The 22698-nt window shown below is 35.8% G+C and overlaps 1 protein-coding gene across 2 annotated transcripts in view; it reads right to left on the minus strand.

The window, feature by feature from the left end:
- Positions 1–22698, minus strand: part of LOC138190738 (two pore potassium channel protein sup-9-like) — a 1051447-nt gene that overhangs the window by 604003 nt on the left and 424746 nt on the right. For both annotated transcript variants that reach the window (XM_069134932.1, XM_069134924.1), the window contains exon 3: positions 20331–20451. The gene's annotated coding sequence lies outside the window, so the exon portion shown is untranslated. The remainder of the gene's footprint in view (positions 1–20330; positions 20452–22698) is intronic.

Below are 22698 nucleotides of genomic sequence, written 5' to 3' on the forward strand. Positions count from 1 at the left end.
TATTCGATTCGATCGAATTTCGTATGATTTGCATTTGCCTTACTCCGAGGAGCGAACGTGTATGAGAGTATGATTGGTGTTGGTAGTACACCAAGAGCGCTCGGGCTCGTTGTATGATGGAAGGGTGCAAGACCCTTGGTATGCGTGTATGGGCACTCGGTCCCGTGTAGAATGAGAGACACTCGGGCCGTACTCATCTACGTAGAATGAGAGACACTAGGGCCGTACTCATCTACCTTACTCCGAGGAGCGAACGATACGAGAGGATATTTGGGCCTCTCGTCTTTTGGTTGTGTTACGAGAGAACGCACGGCGTCACTCACGATCGTCACTAGACGGACGACTTAACTCGACTGTTTTTAAAAAATGCGTGATGCGCGCTCGCCTCCTCATCTACGCGAGATTTGGCATCCCTGCGGAGACGAATCGTTCGAGCGCGGCTCGCACGGAGATCGCAATGACACGGGCACAAAACGACGCTCAGGCACTGAACAGAAGTATTCCATTGAGAAACATTATCGGGACTACCTTTACTACCGATATTAGTCGTTGCTCCGTACTATACCATACATTACGAGAAAATCTCATTCTAGAGGGACAAGTTTGCAAGACTGTATACATAATATGTATGAGGCGTTCCATATCAAGTGAAAAAATCTTCCATCACGGAAATTTTGCACATGATCTGCAAACATTAAATTTTCCCACTAGCGCTCAAGCATGTGTGCGATATATATTTTATAATGATTTTATGCAGTGCAACTTTCTAAAACTTCGGTCTTACAGCAAACCCAATTATTTCAAATGTGAAAATGATTAAGATGTCGTGTATCAGGTGATGATCGTTAACTTGTTAATTTTTGGGGTGATATATTGCACTGAGAGAATTTCAACTTGTGAAAGCAACATTTTCAATATAGTTACGATTTTACAGTAACAGTGACGGTGTTTTCAGGTGATATAACTTCAATATATTAAAGCTGACACTGGTAATATAGTTACTACAACAACAGAATAAATTAGGTAACATTAAACAATCTAACTTGCAAATTATTCAATTATACTGGAATACTGATCATAAACATTTGGTATACTGTTCCAGAAGCAAATTTTTCATGTAATATAAAATATTTCTAAGACGTCAAATTGCAAAGTTGGTAATGATGACAAGATTTTTAGTTGACAGAACGATATTCTTTAGTTCAGTTTAGTTTAGATTTTTAAACTTTACCAGTGGGTTTAAGCGGACTAGTCATTGTGGTACTTATCACGCAATATACGGTAGTTATATCTACTCATGCTGACAAGTTAATTTTGTGGTGTATCGATAGCTGAATTTTTAGTTGATATAAGATCATTTGGTATTTTCACTCAATCAAAATTATACCGTCATGCGTCACTCGAAAACGAACAGTTCAGTTTTGTACCATTCATCGGGTACTGTTGCGGATAATAATAGATTAGTAGGGTATACCCGAATATAAAACGTATTGTACAATGCATCAATTCCTATTACGTAAAAATCAAAATTTTGTTCAAACGACAATGCATTTGACGCGTAAATGATGTGAAGGTGAAAAGCCACCACACGATTGAAATATTTAGTGCATAACAGGCGGGTTTTTTGGAATTTTTATTTATGATTCATTTTACATAATATAAAGTGGGTTAAAAAAATTATCACCATGCCGAAAAACAATGTTTATACTTCTTACCACACGTATGAAACAAAAAATGTATGAAGCTTAAGTACTTTGTAGATGAAGACCCTCAATTAAATTATTAAAACGGTGATTTCATGGAATATAAGAGAATGTTGAGATCTATTGTATTAATTATTCAATATATAGTACTTATTCGGTTTAATTTTTTTTTTCACAACTTTCGTTAACGAAATACCATTGTTTTCAAATACAAAGGCTGGTAGCGAGGGGCAGGAGAGGTACGATGAGCCCCGTGAAAAAAATTAACAATTATTTGTATTTTATTCGTAATATAACTTTTTTTCAGTTACGAAATGAATATTTGACATCGATAATAATCATATTAAATATTCATTTGGTAACTGAAAAAAAAATTATAATACCGAATAAAATCAAAATAATTGACAATGTTTTCTTAGGAGGCTCATCTTACCCCTCACTACCAATCTTTATATATGAAATCAATATTATTTCGTTAATGAAAGTTGCATTAAAAATATTAAATCGAATAAATGTGATGTGTTGAATGGTGAATACAATAAATTTCAGAATCTTCTTATATCCATAAAACGATCATTTTCACAATTCAATCGAGGATCTCAATTTACGAAGTACCTGAGTTAAATAAAAAAAATTTCGTACGTTTAGTAGGAAGTATGAAAATTGTTTTTATGGGAAGGAATAATTTTCTTAATCCACTTTAATGCATGAAAAATGAATCATAAAAAACATTGAAAAATCCAATGTTTTTTACGTTTGAAATTTTAATCGCTAGGCGGCACGTGTCAAACATTATCAAAAGAGCTCAAATTTGTCTTGAATTTTCTATGTTTCAATACAAGTATAACTGGTGTGAAATTATACGGATTCAGAAACGACCAAAATAAGAGACACTCTAATATCTATGTCACGTATTTAGATATTAAGTGTATTTCAGCAAGAGAATCTCTCAACGAGTTCATCGTTTCACTTCATCTACACTATTGGAAGGTTTTCATGCCAGCTGTAAACAATTGAATTTTCAATTAATCATTATTCTGGGAAAGACAGTTAACATCTTATTAGGGGGAGGGGGGTAAGGTTTTCAGCGTAAAAAAACCACTTTCTTTGTGAATTTTTTTTTAAAGTATGTATTGAGCAAATTTAGTCAAATCTTCTGTACATTATTAAGTATACTTTTAATACTATTCTGTAATTTTTTCATGCGGAAATATTGAAAATCAAGCCGGTGACAGAGCTTGCCCCAGAACGTCTCAGAAAAAAAAACAATTTGCGGTGTTCACTATATCTCGGTCGGAAATTATCGGATATCAAAAACCATTAAAATTTAGTCAAAGTATCGTCAAACCCTCCCCTCAACGTTCTTTGATTATTTTTTTCATTCAAAAATCTTTGATGGCTATCTAAAGTGTCAACTGCTATTTTTCATGAAAAATTCCGCCATTTTGTGGGTGGGAAACCCCCTTAATGTAAAAAAAAAATTTTAACTAAACGTTGGGAGGAGATATTTTATATGTAGAAAATGAGCACCAAGTCTGAAATGAATCGGTCAAGTAGTTTTCAAATGGCAGTGAACACGGACTTTGAAAAAGTAGTTTTGAGAAAAAATCACAAGCGCACGATCGAACGTACAACGCCAAACTGACGCTCGTCCCTCGTTTTGAAATATTATACAGTGTATAGTATGTACGTACAAATATAAAATATGTCTTTATGGCTTTACTTACCTGTCTTTACTAAGTAAAATATTCTCGAAACAGGATAATGAACCAGAACGATAGAAGTGAATAAGCTGTATACCTGGTGTCAGAGCTATAGTGTTGAAGGGCAGGAGACTAACTACGCAATAACTTCAAGAGTTTTGCTCAGATCGACTTAAAATTTTGGGAATATATTCTTGAAACGAGGAAAAAAACAAATTGTGGTTAATCACACGCATGCGCAAGATATTGCGACATGCGTACTATAGTGTTCTGGGGTTGGCAACCCTGAGAGAGAAGAGGAGAAGCCAGAGAGAGAAAAAAGGAACGAGAGAAAAATAAAAGACGAAGCACTCGCCAGATATACTCGCGTGAATATATGTTGTTTTTTTTATTTTACCCGTCCGGAATTGTTGGTATTATGGATGTTGGTGTGATTAATTTTATGATCCAATTAAAGATTTATTATAGGAAGATTGTTACTTTATTCAAAATAGAGTATCGGAGGTATGTCTTGACAAACTGAAGGATCAGAGTCAACTAACTCCTTGGAGCTATATTACTGTAGCTGTACTGTTAAAAATATATATTTAAGGGTCTATACTATGCTAAAAATTATACCTAGTTTTTATGACTCTGTTCGAGTACTCTTATCCTTACTTCTAGAAAACTATAAAAGCAATCGCTACAGGGTTGACAATGTGTTTACCAGATGTTGCAAGAAAATGAAACTTTCACTTTTAAAATAAATAAAATAAAACTTAAATATGAGAAATATAATATCTCAAAAGAGAGAAACTTTTGTAGACGAACTCAATATTTCAACAGGAATATAACACGTACATAATTCAAACTTTGTCAACCACAAATTTCGATAGTTTTTGAAAATTATTATTGTTTATATATCATATGGTATGGATTCTGTTCTTCACTTTCATAGACGAAAAGACCGATAAAGAGACATTTCCAACAAGCCTCCGGATGCTGTAAGGGAGTTGATTCCGACTTTGGGGCCAAGATTCAATTTTATCAGAAATAGAGATCGCATGAATACAGATTTACATAAAGTTTCGGTAAGAAAATAAAATTAATTATTTGTCAGTAGAAATTGATTATTTTCAGAATTTGTTTCAAACAAAATTCAAGCCAGAATCAAAAGGCTATAATACTTTGGAATAACTGTAAATTCTTGATTTTCATTAATGGTGCATGGCCGCATTGGTTCCAATTTCAGTTGTCCTATGAAATTTCAAAATAATCATCGAACTACTTCTGGAACAAAAAAAAAAAAGATCATGAATTTAATGTATGAGTTGCACAATTCCACGGATTGCTATTATTAAGAACTGGTTTATCGGAATATCCAGCAAACAGAAATATTTATTAGGTAGTATTTTATACAGGGTGTCCCTAAATTGCCTCCCACGGACTAGCCAGCATGATACCTCGTTAAAATCCAACCGAGAATTTTTTTTCCGGAAGCTCGTCCGACGCGTAGTTTTTGAATTATAAGCGATAGCGCTAGGCCAATCAGAGTGCACCATTTCATCTAGATTTGCCGCCACGGATATTGCTGTTTTGTTCGTCTGGGTGAATTATTATTATTCGTTTACGAATTAAATATCGGCACCTCCCCTCTCTCCCTGTTGTACCCCTTCTCGAGCGCTGACCTCGGTATTGTTGCCGCGGCATACGCTGCCGGCCGCACATCCATGGGCGCACACTTGTGTGTGTAAACAGAAGCGCATCCTCAAGCATAAGGGGTACAGCAGCGAAAGAGGGGAGGTGCCGATATTTAATTCGTAAACAAATAATAATAATTCACCCAGACGAACAAAACAGCAATTTCCGTGGCGGCAAATCTAGATGAAATGGTGCACTCTGATTGGCCTAGCGCTATCGCTTATAATTCAAAAACTATGCGTCGGACGATCTTCCGGAAAAGAAATTCTCGGTTGGATTTTAACGAGGTATTATGCTGGCTAGTCCGTGGGAGGCAATTTAGGGACACCCTGTATATTGCCTTTAGTCTAATTCACTTGGAGCATTAAAATCGAATAAATAATTAATATTACGCTAAGAATTCTGCAACAAAGTCTTTGCAACAAAAACATTCGCAGTCTCCGGATTTTCAACCTTTGGATTTGGATGATCAGTCGAATTCAGTATTTAGTATAACTTTCGAAAGCTCTACAATTTCTTATACGTCTGGACATAACAGTGACTTAGATGACACTCGTGGACAGGTAAAAATCACTTACATAATGTATCTTTGGACAGTTGAACGGTAATAGATGATCCTGATTCTGTGCACCATTTGCCATTAAGGTTTTGCATAATACATATTTTGAATTGGTAAAAAATAATTGGTTAATCTCATCCTTGTTGTAAATTTAGCAAACTATATACACAGACTAGGAGACTTATAAAGAATAGAACATTTCTTATCCACTATAGATATTCAATATGTATTGACCATGTGTTACTTCGAGAATGTGTATTTGATAGAGGTTTTTCATTGGCTCAACTCTGGTGATTACATACTTTTTCAATATTGTTTTCAATTGTCTGAAACTTGAATTTTTGACATTGATAACCTTCTCGATTGCTGTAACAAAAAGATTAATATCAAGTCAAGTTCATATGTTTCTATTACCTCTAAAATTTGCCTTAGACTTGTATACGTTATAAAACAAGTTTAACCTAAAATTACGAATCCAGTTACAATACAAAGATCAATAATATTGGAAAATTATCCGTTTACTGAAGTATAATTGAGTCAATAACTATTCCAATGATAGAATTTAAATCTGTTCGATATATCAAATTGAATATTTCAGATACCAATGGACTATGATCAAATGAAACTATCCAGTGTTGAAGTTGTAGTAAAGTGGCCAACAATCATGCCTGACCTCATTCGCCTGACAAAGACTAAAAAACTCTGCACTAAGGTTTTGGAAAGTATTGCAGGTGTGCAGGTGCAATATTAGCATTTCATTTTTGCACATTAGTATCAAAATGTGTATGTATGTGTATTAGTATCAAATTGTCATCAGACTACTATGCATTTACTTCATTTATCTGTTGTTCAGCACCACTAACTACTAACCGAGAAGACTACTGTACAGTTGTCAGTACTTTAATCAACGCAACGGTACGCTACATATTTTTATATTGACGGAATCACCTAACCTCATATGATATATACAAACACAATAATAAGATGAGGATGAAGTTTATGACATTGCTGTGGTGATGCATGGTGTAAAAAAATCGTCACTTTGCACCTTTGAGAATGTACAATATTCAGTAAACCATGATAAACAAAACGTACTCCCATTTTGGAAAGCCAGCTCCTTGAAAAGTCATGCTAGAATTGGGTAATAATACTGTTTTCCCCCGATGTTTTGTTACAACAACATTACTAACTTCAGCCTCATGTAATAAGCTAAAATCATTTCCTTTGTTTCAGCTACATACATAATAAAACCCTATTTTTTTTCGTTTTATGTTTCGCATTCACGTAGCCCATTCTTATCCAACCGTTGATCTATTCTATCTAGACCCACTAACATTACGATGCGGCATAACTACGTCCTAACACGAAAGGAAAGTTACTTGGAAATTGGCACTCTATGTATCACTCATTGTCTCGAACCGTCTTTCATTGACTTGTCAATTATTAACTTCATCTACCTATTCATCAGCACCGTTGACTTTCCAGTAACAAGCGGTATGCGCTGACTACAATACTATTACTAATAAACCACCTGTTACCATATTGAAACAGACTATAGACTTCATAAACATATAATTGTAGTACAAATGCATGACTAATTGAATGTTTTTCGTTTTATATGTGATTGTTGTACTGTCTGTTTTTACAGATACTTTTGTTGTTCTTACTAATACGTTCGTGACAGAAATTGTGCTCAGTCTCAACAAAGGGAAAATTAGGATGTGAACTAACTGGATGCTTTGAATGAAAAAGTTGAACCCCTATGAAATATGGTGAGTGCCCCACTAAGAACTTGTGAATTTCTGTGCAGAACGTGCAGAGTTTTGTGATCATATCTCTCAAGCATGTCTATCTGCTTCGATTGTTGCAGTACACAAGGCTGTAGCTAGCAGCATGAATTAGCATTTAAGATTCTAATGTTCATTCAAATAAGGTAGTGAAGTATGAAAATCAAAATGGGATAAAATAACTAGAACTCCTAACTTTTTATAGCATCGTGACGATAAAACTGAACTGCATTTTTTCATTTCTAAAAAGTTAAACACGTTTGACTGCCAACTTCAGCTGCTACCCTCAGCTTCATTTGGAGTACTAGAGTTGCATTAGAAAGTACCACAAAGTGACTATATTGTTATTAATCTATGCTCTCATTTTTCTAAACTCTAAAATTGTTCGCGATATATGACAGTGTCAAATTGGCTATATGAGCAGATCATCATGCTTTTCAACCTTCTCTGGACCTCAATAGACATGTACCCAGTTGTATAAAAATTTTCTATTTAATCATAACAACACCTCAATGGACTTGAGTATCTCTCAGACTCATTCTCAGAAGTAAATCCTAAAACAAGACACGATGCATAGAAATTGATATTTCGTGTAAACTATTGTTTGTCGAAATTAACGTATACCACTCATCAACGACAATTATTTAATGCAATAGGATATTATATAATAGCATCTCCCAAATGTCCATCGAACAGAAATGTAATCTGCGGAGCCTGTTGGTGTAAAATTGGACAAATAAGTTAAAAGCAAAAGCGAATATTTCAATTATATTATACTGAAGGTTTCGCGTATCGACCCCAACACGTTGCTCGCTTTCAAGGTAGTCAGCGCTACACGCTACAAAGTTCGGCCCTTTACGCAGCACATTTCGACGACTAATATAACTTTACCATCATGAATTCCATTTTCACTCATGTAACGCCTATAATCCCCAAAAATGGGCTCCACACCCGATGCATTTTATCACCCACAATGTAAGCTTTGTATTCTGACCAATTTCGTGTGACGTTCAAAACAATGCTTTTGCTTACCTGTGCATGGTTCTAGAAGGTACTGAACAATCAGTAAAATGCTGCTCTGAACAAATAACTACCATCTGGATCTTTTGAATCACTTTCAGTTTAAGATGTGAATTTTCCTCTATCCCGATGACATGTGGTTGGCATATAAAAATTGTAAAAAAATAACTTCGCATGTCTTGTAATATCGCGGGTCACCTCTTAATGTTTTACAAATATAAAGAGATTATATTGTACGAACAAGTGAACGCATGGTAGATGAAGCTCAATTTCATCTGCGTTAGCAATCTTTTGCCTTCGATAAAATGAATATTGTGGTGTAATAAAGAATATATAATCACAATGGTATTAATCCTACACAAATTTAGTGTAATCCACATAAATGCTGAGTTACATTATTTACTCTCTCAGAAAGGCAATTACGTTTCTCGTAATGTTCATAGCGGTTCGTCTAAAATCATGTTCCACCGGCAACATGATTACAAATCGGTATTCATGAACGTTTCACGAATAATCGAGCGCCACAGTAGTTAACCGTCCCTTTGATTGATTTATTCTGACGCATCACGGACCCGAAATCCAGCAGTAATATCTCGAACACATGTTGTTTCAGAAAACATAAAATGAAATTGCATGTACTGCATCTTTTACTTTCAAATTTGCGCGAATTTCCGAAATAATACATTATATCAAAGATTTTGGACCGTTGATCTGAGCATGTGACATACCGGGACAATCTCTTGAAACTATACATATAACGCGCATGCGCCAAATAATTTAATCTCATTGGTCGGTGAAATCGCGCCACGGTGATGTTTTCATCTGCTGAGCAAGGCGCCAACGTACACAAAATGAAACAAAAGCTGTAATTCTCTCGCGCGTAAAGCCGTGGATTGAGGTTCATATCAAATGATACAGAAATTGGGTGTTATTTATTGAAAGAAGAAATCTGAAATTCAACGTGAAATGTCATTAACAAGTGGGAGTCTGGACAAACAGAGGTAGGTAAGTAAAAACAATGTTTATTGTGAACAGATTCTTTATTTACATAAAATTAAAAATAAATGAATGGTTGAGACCCAGTAGAAGGTATTTCCAGAGTAGATTCGTTACGGTGCAGTGCTCCAGAAGTCAGTAATTAGTGCCGATGAACATGAAATTAATAAAAGAAATGAGTAACAAGGAATAAAGAAATTATTCATCTTAAACACGAAGCTTAGAAGGACAAAGAGTAGCAATTAACAGAAAACGTACCCGACACAATACTCACAAAAACCCTCGCCGACATCATTGATTAGTTGACAAAGTTTTTGCAGCTCCATTGTACAACAATCAATGTTCCGTTAACAAAGAGGGTTCACCAGATATCCAAGAATAAAAAGAGAAAAAGAACAACAGTTAATATTACAGTGTAAATCATGCTATTAATGAAAAATTAGGAAACAAAACAATAACTTACAAGACAATCGTCCGATAACACTGGGAGACCAATCTCCACTCTTCTGATCACCCCTCGTCTGGCCATTGGTTGCCTTTCAAAAAGTGCTGCCTTTTTTTTTGCCTTCAAAAATACCGAAAGATCCTGTTTGATAATAATAGCTTCTAATATTTTCAGGTACGAAATAATTCATTGTTAAAGCGGGACTAAATTTGTCAGGCATGGAAGCATGTAAGTAAATTTCCAATTACGTGATCTTTGACAATGACAATATTTTAACATGGATTCAATGATAAAATTCGTTTTTTTTCAGCAGGCTCGAAGTTTAAACTTTAATTAACACGAGGAAAATTATGCCTTACCTGATGGTCAAAACGTTTAGGTGGCAAGGGTCCTGGTTTCTCGAGCGGTGCAATCATTAGAACCATCGAACCTGGTTGTTTCGTCAGACATCAGGTGCCAGAGTGAATTTTATCAGGCCATCGTCACCTTCTTAACATCAGTTGAGGCAAAATTGAAGAGCGGGATATACTACAGATCATAATGGCTGAATATCCCATCATTTTACTTTGATCGAGCCAATAGCGATAAGTTTGTTACTTAACCGTTGCTGCCAATTCATTCTACCGAGGAATCATTCTGTGCACCATTGTAATTTAAGCATTATTATTGACCAGCATTGTTTTTCAAACTTTATACCATTTGATTTGGTATCTTATTTTGAAGCTTACTTTTACTCTCTTTGGCATTGAATTCAGATAAATAGTTTTTCAAGTCCTCAATTAGATTGTAGGGTTGAATTTTGCTAGGCAAACTGAATCAATCTAAATCTAGAACTGTTGAATAAGTTCAGTTAAAAATGTCTTTAAATTTAATCTTAGTTGACGGTGTCATCTGGCTAGCTAGTTGCACGATAACTTGAAACCAAATTCAATTTTACAATCTTTATAGGGTCCTACGCTAAGACTGAAAGCTTGTGAATCTCCATGTACCGCAATTATTTCTGCATTTCATGTTAGCATTATCTGGAGCAAAAAAAATCCCATTTTGAGATTGAAAATGGATCCTGAAACACAGAGTTATTCAATAGCACGAATTGAAAACCAAGAATTTTATAATGGTTTCTGCAACAAAGGGACTCTTTCCAAATATCCTTGTTAGAAGGTGATGTTCGGAGGACTATGAACAAGATATTGTATCGGATTACATTATTTGGAAAAAAATCTTCATAAACTTCGTTAAAAATTAGATATTCATTTATTTTGATGGAACAAGGGACACAATCTTTACATTACTTTAAAATTGACATTACTCTAAAACATGATTGTCCTTGAAGCTAATTGTGACATCGAGGCGCATTTTGAGAAACTTGATTTTCAACTTGTGTCACAGGATGTGATTTACGTTCCTGAGTTCTACGCTTTCGATTAGATTTTCTTTGTTTCGAACCGCACTAACATGAAATACAGAAATCATTTTAATAAATCTCATATCACTTGAATTTTCAATTTGAGTATTAGGTTCCCTTCATTTATTTAATCGAACATCATTGAAAATTTGCGAAATAAATTCTGATAATCATTCGGAAATTTTAAATAGTAGTAGCAATAATTTGTTAATCGGAAAAAATACATTGACTATCGACTATTCGTAAATTTTGTTGAACTATTTTCAAGAAAAAAAAGATTCACAGTTCCGTTACAGATAGTGAGATATTTAAATTTCTTGAATGCTCGGTTTAATGTCTCATTTTCGAAAGTGATAAAATTCAATATTACCGCCTGAAATCACAAAAGAGTGAGAAAGTTGCTTAGTTGCTTGAAAGTGGCGATGATCTTTGTACATCTGACAAATTGAATGGGCAGATAACAGTGAATATCAGAGATGTAATTATTTTAGCTGTATCACCTGTTGATAGATAAAAATTCCATTGTTATTTCTAATGTACGAAATAATAAAAATGATTAAATAAAGTGTTCGCACCTACCTGCTGCGTTTCTTCCAAGCACCCAACATTTGAACAGATTTCTCATTTTAGTCGAATAAAGCCAATTTTCAAAGAGCATTAGCATCAACTTTCCGAGTCACTACCTCGACTGTTTGAGATTCTAACCTCAAAAATTCGTATGAACTACAACGCCGCCAGAAACAGAGTTTGACAGCTGAAACTCGGAGTGGCTAACCTGCCCGAGCAGCCGATAAAACTCGCGCATGCGCATTATATGTATAGTTTCAAGAGATTGTCCCGGTATGTTATTAATTGATAAATTAGTGTTAGAAATTGAAGACTGTATAAAATAGGATTATTTACTAAGACTGACACATTTTAGCTATACTTGCTGTGCTAGGCGGTTGAATAAAATGTAAAAAAAAGAATTTTCGTTTATAGTTTTCACCTCGAAATGTATTCATTACTTGTTAGCAATTTGAAATAGACTTATGTGGTTACGGATTATGTCGTTCCGGCGCTAGATCAGCGAATTGAGGCTTAGACTCAGTCCAGTTACATCTAGGTAAGGTTGCCTGCAATCTTCTTCATCCCTCATGCGAATGCGGGTGTTTTTATTGAACATCTTGACACGGCCTACAGACGCGTAATATGATCCGGTGCACCACACAAGTCTTTGAAAGACTACTGCCATATTATTATTATTTATGTAAACGTGTGGAAATTGGATCAGCGGTATTACTATTTTGCATTTTCATGATGGTCATAAGTCAGAACGTTCTAAACTATGAATGCTACATATCTGAATAAGTATAAGAGTGCGGTTCCCGTACAATTACTTCATTATTTACTACGTTACAGCAGTATCATTCCCGCATACTTACAAAAAGTAATGAAATCTAGGCAATATCTAAGTTGTTCTTGAATTTTTATTGTGATTTGGTTTCGATCACTTAGCAGATTTTTTTACATTTCATATGTTGTTCCCTAGATTTAATGTACCACGTGTAAAATTACAATAATTCAGTATAATTTCATACCGTGTCCAAAAAAATTTTTACACCATGCTAATGGGGGGAAAGTATACCTGAAAAAACCAACACACGCGTACCTCGTGTCCTTGTGCACAGATGCCAACTTTATTCACTGGGCGAGCGAGCGGTACCGAATCATATTGGAATAAGTTGGCAGCCGTACACACAGACACAAGTTGCGCACGTGTTGGTTTCCTAAGGTAAACTTTCCCCCGATTAGCATGGTATAATTATTCTATAATAAGGAAAAAAATATTTTAACTTCAAAAATGAAAAGATCTTATAAATGTATTTATAACTAGTATCTGAAAATGATACATATACTGATGAATTTCAGATAATGTTCCACCTGAAATTATTGGACTTCGAGTGCTTTCCTACCTATTTCGCCCAATACTCTGTAAGACTGGTAACAAGAAGAGTTGGAAACCGTCCATGCAAGAGTAAGCTGATGGTTTATTTTGTGGATAAATGTAAGTATCTGATGATGAAAGATATATCATACGAAAAATTGACTACTATCTAACGAGATTTGTATTAAATTATTTGTCTAGATGTTAACGGATTTGCAGAAAGTTTTGGAAGCGAGAGTGAACCTATTTCCTTCGTGCGACCTAAGATTTCAGCCTGTCGTTATCGCCGTCGGTCCACTTGAGAAACTGGAGGCTGCTTTCGTCATTATCAATGAAATGAAATATAGTTTTCCTAATTTTTTAAGCGCAGTTGATTTCTGTTTTAAATTATTTTATATGCACTAAATGCGAAATATCCTGTGTGAAGTGAAGCGATCTGGCGATTTTTATAACTAGAAGCATATGAAATACCAGAAAAAGATAGGTATTTTGTTAGCGTACAAACTATACGAACAGATCTCAGAGATTTCCATGAGAGTAACCCTGAATCGGAATCTGATTAAAGCTAGCCCTTTACAAATTGTTGTGCATTTTAAGTATTCCAGCAACTTTTCACATTCATCTTCACTTTTTTTTCCAAATATTTGTGCGTTGTTCACATTGTCCTGAACTTGTACAAGGGAAGTTGTTCAATTTCGCGTGTTGTTTTCTCATATCATAAACAGTAACATCATTTTTCCTTGCCTGGTAAACTCATGTAATCGCAGTTTCAATACTTGAAAAAATCTCAGGCAACATTACTCCTCACATGATAACGGATCTATTCTAAAACCACATAACACTGTCCTCGAAGATCCTACGCAACCTTGTGAACTGAAAAGCTCAATTCAGAACACACATGGTCAGCTAAGTAATGGATTAGCTCCGGTAACTGAATTAAATGATTCTGATTTGAAATATTGCAGTGATGCCCTGAAGATTACCTCTAGATTTCATTCTGATGAAACATTGTCACGTGTTCAAGTGCAACGCATTGTATCTGCATTTACAAATTTTTTAAACAGCATCCATATTAATGATTTCAAACGTCTTTGCTATTATTCGAGTTTATGACTTTTCATAAACTCAACTAATAGTACACAAAAAGATGAAATTCATGATCAATTCGAGGACATTCAAAATGCATTTTCAGAAATGAGCACGGAATATAAACGGTTCAAGGGACAACACCACTGTGACCCCCTGTTTTTTTTTTCATTTTTCAACAATTTTTTTTTTGTGGGAGAAATGACAAATTGGTACGGGGTAGAATGCGTAGTCTCCGATGAGCGGTAATCGAAGCTTACTCCACGCCGAGCCAAGGTGTTATTTGGCTATTATAGGGTCCGTTCACGTCGACTATGCACTCGTGTGCTACTACTCCCAGTGCAGGAAGTGAATGGGGTATAAAGGGATCGGTTTTAAGGGAAGGTAAAAGATTTGAAGTATACGATTTTTTATTTTTGAAGTATACGATTGTTTATTATCACACAGTAGTTGTTGGTGTATGTGGTCAACGCAAAGGAGTTGGTCGAGGGAAAGGGTATGGTTTTGCTTCAGAGGGATATGTGTCTTGTTTGAGCGCTAGGATGGATCTACGAAGTTGAGCGGGATGTAGGAGGCAAGATAGCCGCGAGTTACAGAAGAATCTGCTGACTCGCGGACGATAAGGGTAGACTACAGAGCGTAAGGTAACTAAGAGTGTGGGAAAGGAATCTGAAGTCTGGAGGACGTAACAAGACATTCGAAAAAATTTTTTTACGTTTTATACCTTGTTTATTAATTCTTCAAAAGACATTTTTCACACATTTTTCACGCCACATGGTGGCGCTGGGGAGCTCCCGCGTCAGGTGTTGTTGTCTCCGCAGTGGTTCGCGGCACGCAGAAAAACTCTCTTCAATGTCGACTCAGAAAAAAATACGCAGTGTTTTCGTTAATAATATGATATTTTCAAGTGTAGTACGTAGGGATTTGGAAAAAAATTGATATTTCAAAAATAGGCACGCTTTTGAAATTAAAGAATGAGTTTTAAGCAAAATTTTTCATCGAAAATAGGCTATAACTTTTATTATTATTGAGATATCGAAGAAATCCTATGTAGTACATTAGATAATCTATTTTCATTGATACAGTAAGAATTTGAAGTCGATCGGATAAAAATTGCTCGAGTTTTGCTGCGGGCCGCACTCAAAAAAGTGGTTTCGAGAAAAACGCGTTCAAAGTTTTAGGTTTGTTAATTTGTCCCACACCGGAGGCAAAAAAATCGTTGATATTGGATAAGACAGGCATGTTAGTCAATAAAAAAGTAACAGCTTCAATAATTCCTTTATCTACAGTCTTGAAAAATTTTTTTGAACTTCCGTGCGTATTTGATTAAACTATGGAGTACATGTCTTCATTAGAATCCATAAGCGATAAAATCACAAACATAGTGCAAACCAATTATTGGAAAACTAAAGTTTCGGAGAGTGGGAGAGATCCCACTCAAATGGGATCAAATTACCTATTTTTATTTACCAGGATGACTTTGAACCAGGAAATGCACTGGCATCGCATTCCACTGTATATAAAATGTCTGGCGTCTAAGTGTCGGTTCCTTGTTTACCACCCAATATGCGATCAAAGTTAAATAATATTTTTATTTCAAATCTCCCACTCTGAAAACTCTAAGCGTTTTTCGAATCAGTGCATTTATAAAAAAGTAATAGAATACTTGAATGAACTTGTGGATCAAGGTATTAAAGTTAATCTCCCTGATGGGAATATAAAAACCTTTTTTAACCTGGCTATGATTATCGGTGATAACTTGGCATTAAACTCCATTCTTGGCTTTTCCGAAAGCTTCACGGTAATTAGTTCTTGTAGGTTCTGTAAAGCTACAAAGGCACAAGTACAAAAAACGTGTGGAGAAGTTGAAGCTCAGTTACCAACAGTATTAAATTATAAAGCAGACATACTGCTAGATGCCCCCACGGAAAGAAACTTTCAATTTTTGCCAGTAAGCCTTAAAATTTAGGGGTTTACTCTGAAAGTTGAGGATAAACCCTTAAATTTAGGGGCTTACCCCAAAAATTGAAGGTAAACCATCATTATTGGAGGGTTTATCTCCAACAGTTGGAGATAAACCCTCAACAATTGAAGGTTCACCCCAAGAGTTGAAGGTGAACCCTCGACGTTGAAGGTGAAGCCTCAACGTTGAAGGTGAAGCCTCAACGTTGAAGGTTCACCTCAAACGTTAAAGGTAATCCCTTAACGATAAAGGTCAATTCCTAACAATTGAGGGTTCAACCCCCAAGACATAAAGGTGAAACTTCGACGTAAGCCCTCAACTTGGGAGTAAACCCTCGACTTGGGAGTAAACCCTCGACTTGAAAGTAAACCCTCAACTTGGGAGTAAACCTTCAACTTGGGAGTGAACCTTCGACTTTGAGGTTAACCCTGAATTAAGGGGTACGAATTTACCCCTTAGAGGTGGAGGGTTATTTTGGAGGTAAAATTGGGGTTTTTTTCCGTAAGGGTGATGCACATAGCACTGGCGATAAAAGTGAGTCCATTTGGAATACTGTGCTAGGCTTTCCTGTCACTGAAATTTACTGTGTCGACATTATGCATGATCTACTAGAGGGGGTGTGCAATTTTGACATGTCCTTGATGTAGAAGTATTTGATTAAAAAAAAAATACTTCACCATAGAAACATTAAATTTCATAGTTATGTATTTTAATTATCCTTCTGGTTCAAACCATCCTCCCCGAATTAGTACTGAAAACTTGGGAAATGGGCACTTACGAATGTCTGCCGCAGAAATGCTTTGTTATGTTATGAACGTTACGAATGATGCTCGGAGATCTTGTTCCTCGTGACGACAAACATTGGAAACTGTTTCTATTAGTTAAAGAAATTTTATCGATAACATTACAATTTTACGTTGTGCCTGAATTAACCGAGCTACTCGGGACTCTCGTTAAAGAACATCATATGCTATTAATAGAACTTTTTGGAGAAAAACTCAAACCAAAACATCATAATATGGTTCATTACCAGCGTATCATGGAAACCGTAAGACCTTCAAAACATTTATAGGCAATGAGATATGAAGCAAAGCATCGGGTGCTAAAACATGGCAAACTCTTCGTGTAATAAAGTTAATTTGTGTCACACGGTCGCTTTTAAAAATCAACTCACTTTTAGTAACACTTTGCTGAACAGGTACAATGCAGAAGAAGTTCTAAGATATCGAGAAAGTGAACCTATTACAGTGCCCGTTAAGGCTACATCTTGTTTTCCAGTAGATTTTGAAATTTATGAACCAATAAAATGCTTATGCATAGATAACATCACACATAAAGCCGAAACCACTATTGTGACGAAATCGGCAACTTCCTGAAACCACTATTGTTGTTGGTGTTGAGGATTTTCCCATATATCGCACTAATACCATGGATTTGTTTATAAAACTGTTCATTGTGTGTGAAGTAACAAGAGTCTAGAATGAGTTTCACAGCTTCAATAAATTCTTTTTTGTTTACTAGAGGCTTCGCCCCTGCGCGCTTCGCGCGCCAACCCCACCGCGGCGCTGCGCGCCTCACTATTTCCTTATACAGTGTCTGTTAGACAGGTGAATTTATTTGTGCTGATTTGATGACAGGTCTGTAACTGTTGATCGGTTGTTTCCGATCAACCCGACATTGCTATTGGCTCCCTATGTAGGTCTGCTCAGATTGTTTTCGTAAACGAATCCACTCACATATACAAAACCCCCGATGCCATGCATCCCCAATTGCATTTGGCGACTTATTTTGCTATAGTTATAATTTTCCCCATAGTAGAAGAAATTCATAGCTTTGCTATAAGTAGAATTTCTATGGCTGCAGACAAATTAAAACCTCGTTATGATATTCGAGCTAGAGATATAAAATTTAATCCCGGAGATTCTGTCTGGCTCTTTCAACCTTGGAGACACAGAGGACGATGTCCGAAACTACAAGGAAACTGGGAAGGCCCTTACTCAGTGGTTAATCGGATCAAGGATTTACAGGATCCAAAAAAAACCTATTTCTTCTTTGATATAACTCTCCTCGAGTTCTGTTTCATTACTTCTGCTGACATGTTTGCCAGTATGATATATTTGAAACGATACTCAGTCTCACCTCTGCGTGAGCGTCGATCTTGAGTGCCGTATACACAATACGCCAGCGGGCGAAAAAGACAATTCCCGTCGGGAATCATCTTGATAATTCTCGTTTGCATGCTTATGTTTTGCGTGTCGGAAACAGATACCTATAAAAATATTTGTCAAAGACTGTCATAAACAGCCAATGACAGCTGTCAGAGGTATTTTTGTTTGCTAAATGCTATTTGTTTTGTTTTCGGCATCTCACCCCACCGCCAACTTCATGCGTATACTATTGTTATTATAATCTTTTTTACCTGTTCATTTGTTTACAACTTTTTTATTAGATAGAGACATACTGGTATGTTGTTTGATTTCAAGCCATTTTTCAGTAATTATAGCTGAAGCCAGTTTTGTAGGAATGTTTGTGAATAGAGATTTTACATCTAATGATGAAAGAACATGATCTGTAGGTATAGGTATATTTTTTATATTGTCCACAAAAGACCACATATCTTTAACACGATAAATAGATTCACCCAATATATTCGAAAGAGCACCAAAGTTTTGATATTTTGTACGTGGAATATCATTTTTATGAATTTTATGTTGGAAATATACTTCTGGTGGAAGAACATTATGTGTTTTCAAATTTTTATCCACTTGTGTGTTTATGGAGTTCGTTTTTTGATTTTGAGAGTCAATTCCATTATACATAATTCGAAAATAGGCGCTCCTTCTGGCATCAGCCATCTTGGATAAATAAGATATCCATTATGAGAAATCGATTATCAATAGTATAACTCTGCAAATATCGATCCTAGCGTAAAAATAATAATAACCAAAACTGTGGGAAATTAAATTTCCAATAACTTTGGATTTCACCATTTTTGCCCTCAAGTTGTAAGTTAACGAGTTATTTCAGAAAAACGAAAAAATTGAACTTTAAATCAAGATGGCGGCGAACGCAATAGCTGGATTTTCCCGAAAATCGAGATTTAGACTTCCAACCACTCCCCCCCGCCCCCCCAAAGTTAAAAAAAAAAAAAATTGCTTCCCCTAATTATATCCACTTAAGGATACTTTTATGTCTATCTCGACTGGACTACACGCGAGACATAAGATAGAATTGAATTAATTTTTCTGGTTGACTGGCGCGTATGAAACCTTATTCCAGGTATGTCGTATTTTACATGCTCGAATAATTGTGATGTGGTTCCGGTCAAACAAGCTAACGCAAACTCAATTTTCAGTTTCGACGACATTGCATGTGATAAGCAAGATGCTATTCGTCAATATTTCTGTATGAGTCATAAATTTGTTGATTAGTTCTATCTGTGTCAAACATACACGAGGATTCCCAAACGTTGGATTCGCGAGAATGCAAATTTCATAATTCTCTTCAAACAAGACAGTGAAAACTTGAGACATATATTCGATGATCACGTGAATATTGATATGACGTATACACAATTCGAGCAAATGTGCTTAGTCTGTTGGGGTTTAAAGTATGGTTTTCTAGTAATTGACAAAGACACACCTATGAAACGTGGTCCATATCGTGAAGGTTTTGATGAATTGGATGAATTGGAAAAATGAAACAGGATGTAGCCTGTTTCGAGTAACAGTGTTTTACTTGAATCTGTACCTATAACATTTTTAATATGGAGAAAACTCCAAAATCATGGAAAGATTTGAAACGCAGAACAGTTGTAGCAAACGATGCGGGCAGGAATAAATATCAGGCTCTGAAAATTGATCACGCAATGGATACTGAAATAATGCAAAGAATTTTAAAACGGATTGTCGAACAACCGAATGTCTTTGCGAAGGCGTCAGAGATTAAAGCAGACATTGAACCTCCGAAAATATGTCCAAAAAGGATTATTTCGGTCGTCAAATTATGGTTTGAGATTATGACATAGAAACTACAAATTTTCAAAATTACACATACCGTATTCGCAAACCGAGTCAATCGTTGTTCCGCAAGGTGCGTCGACGCAGAAGTAGTGTGGGGAAATTGACACCGCATCTATGTGACCTTTAACCCCCCATCGAGAGCAGCGAAAATGATTCTGAAAGTGATACAAATACAATTCATGATGAACATATACGTGTTTTACCAGAAAGTGTACATACAACACCTGCAAAAGAATCTCAAAATCAACCTAATTTACCACGGTCAGCGCTGGTCGAAATGACAAAGGAACCGGATACTTAAAAAAAAAAAAAAAAAATGAAAAAGATGTTTGAGACAAATTTTGGTACTTTAACCGAGAATCATATAATGGATTCTAGTCATAATACTAGAGATACGATGGATTTGGTTTACGGGATTATATTTTTGGATCATGGTTACATGATTGATGAATCACCAATTACATTTGATATCGGTCACTTTTATGCGAAAGCAACTCCAGGTATATTGGAACTGATGTTCAAGAAAACTCTTTTTAAGTGTAGGGGATTTTCGGTTCAACAAAAACATTCCTTTCCATGTATCAATGTTTATTACCAACTCCTCCCCCCCCCCCCCCCCCCCCCCCGCACACAGCGTACTTGCGTCGTTGACGCCATCCAGACTTAATCTCTCGCGCCAGCCCAGCCGATGCGGGGCCTACCACCAACCCCATTAGCGCGGGCCCAACATTGGCGCCTACATAAGGATGATCACAACGATGATAATCTACAGAAATATCTCGATATTGTCAAGTCAACCAATGCTCATAAAAGAGGTTATGAACAATCGAATCAAATATGTGGAAGCAAATCATACAAATGCCGACAAATTGTAAACAAGCTATTTTCGTCATGCTTACAGGCTGCATTTGATGAGGGTCTCAACGCAAATAAACATATTGTACACAAAAATCGTCAAGTACGCTACACATATTGGGACGATCCGAACGAATTAGTGAATAGGTTGTGATTATTGAGTCGTTCGCGGGCAGCTAAAAATACAGCTCACACGAATAAGAAAATCTCAATAGCGGTAGAATTACGTAAAGCAAATATTACTGTTCAAGGGACTTTAAGCGACAGCGAGTAATTATTGTGGAAGGCCATGACGTCTTGTGGCGAGCGGATGTGGTCAAAATGCGTCAGTATACTAAGATTAAGAAAAATTTTAATTATATTGTAAATCAAATCGATGTATTATCTAAATTAGCGTGGGCTGTGCTCTTAAAAAATAAAAGTGCTACCTCAGTTGTGGATGGATTGACACAAGTGCTTCACAGTGAGTGGTCATCTGAAAATCTTCAGGCAAATGATTACAAAAAATTTTTAATACGGAATTCAAAAAGTTAATGAAGAAGCACAAAATCATTCATGATTAAACGTACAGCATTAAAAAAGCATAAGTTATAGGACGTTGGGATCGCACACTAAAAGAAACAGGGTAGCAATCATTCAGCCTGAATGGCTCATATAAATTGATTGATAATCTACAGCAATTGGTTACAGAGTACATGAACAAACATCGTATTATCGGTATCGCATCGATGAAAGTATTTCGTAAAATTGCAAAACAACTAGTTACAACTGTTTACAGTAACGTGAAACAAGTTAAGCCTACAAACAGCGAGTTGGGGATTTTGTATGAGTAAGCAAGTACAAAACAATATTTTCTAAAGGTTACATACCCAACTGGTCGACGAAAATTTGTAAGATTCCAAAAATATAAGCTACGAGTACACGAACGTATTATCTAGAGAATCAACAATCTAACCCAGTCAGAGGTGTGTTGTGTGAATGCAAACTACATATCGTGAAAAATCTGGATATATATTGTAACCAATTATTTGAGGGTTATATGTAGACTGGTTACCCTACTGCGCAGTTACTAACCTGAATAATTAGATATTAAAAGATAATAAGAGAGAAAGATATGATTGTTGGGTGCCAGACGCACATGCGTCAGAAAATAGATAATTAGAAAAAAGATATAGATAAAGACAAGATCAGGTTCTACGACGGTTTTGCACAGCTTGCTCAGTATAGACAAGATAATGGTAGAGGGGAGGGGTTGAATCCAATACATGAAATAAGAAACAGGTAAAGCAGAAATAGTATCAAATATATTGACCAAGAAGCGATAAATTTTAATAACAAGCAAACAACTGAAGAGATTCAGATACAATTAAGATAGGTGAGATAATTAATTTACAGCCAGAGAAAAGTTAAGCGAGAGATTGAACAAATAACAGAACGTTTTCAGAATAAACGAGAAATATTCGTGGGCTCGCAATACTATGATTCGAGGTAATAATTAACACGGTTTTATAATGAATAGGCAGAACAGAGAAAGATATACGGTACTT

The sequence above is a fragment of the Neodiprion pinetum genome, chromosome 1, assembly GCF_021155775.2.
Source record: "Neodiprion pinetum isolate iyNeoPine1 chromosome 1, iyNeoPine1.2, whole genome shotgun sequence".
Lineage (NCBI taxonomy): Eukaryota > Metazoa > Arthropoda > Insecta > Hymenoptera > Diprionidae > Neodiprion > Neodiprion pinetum.